The sequence below is a fragment of the Peromyscus californicus genome, unplaced genomic scaffold (genome assembly GCF_007827085.1).
Source record: "Peromyscus californicus insignis strain IS unplaced genomic scaffold, ASM782708v3 Scaffold_15__1_contigs__length_86483966, whole genome shotgun sequence".
NCBI classification, from domain to species: Eukaryota; Metazoa; Chordata; class Mammalia; order Rodentia; family Cricetidae; genus Peromyscus; species Peromyscus californicus.
This window is the reverse complement of record NW_026294447.1, coordinates 84,162,008-84,162,794: the sequence shown is the minus strand read 5'-3', so window position 1 is coordinate 84,162,794 and position 787 is coordinate 84,162,008.

Sequence of the window (787 nt, the reverse complement as noted above, 5' to 3'; positions counted from 1 at the left end):
AACAGATTATGCAGCCAGTGAATCTGGCACGAGGCAATAAATTGCACACAATAAATACTTTCATGGGTTCCCGCACAAGTCCAGCAGTTCAGACGTTCTCCATTTATAGCCAATTTAGATTAGCCAGGACAAGGAATTTAAGGATAATGCAGTCAATAAAAAGGAAAATTGCCAACACCTTTTAAAACAATCACCCTTTCGACTGTTCCCTCTGTTAGTGCCCTCCCAACATGCCTCAGTTTCTGGAAAACCACCTCACCCTCCATGATGGTTGCGGATAAGAGTAATGTCCCTCTTGAGTTTGTTTTCTATTTTTTTTTTCTTTACTGTTGTCTCTTGTGGAGGTGCTAATGAGCAGAACAATAAGCCAGTTAATTCTCAGTTAGAGGCCCACAGGCCCCTGGGCTCCGCTTGCACCTGGGTTGTGGGCTTAAACTTGTAGTTCTCAACCTATGGATTGTGACCCCAGGATCTTTGGATGACCCTTTCACAGCGTCTCCTAAGACCACTGGAAAACACAGATATTTACAGTATGATTCATAACAGTAGCAGAATTACAGTTAAGATGAAATAATTTTATTGTTGGGGGTCATCATAACATGAGGAACTGTATTAAAGGGTCCCGGCATTAGAAAGGTTGAGAACCACTGGCTTAAAGAGAAGCCTATAGGAAGGGCACGTGCCTGGTCCTTCTCTCTGGCAGCTTGAATGTTTAGACATTTTTGGAGGGTTACAGGTCAGCGTCCTTGCTGTGATTTACCATTAATCTTTCTATGATGATCCGAGA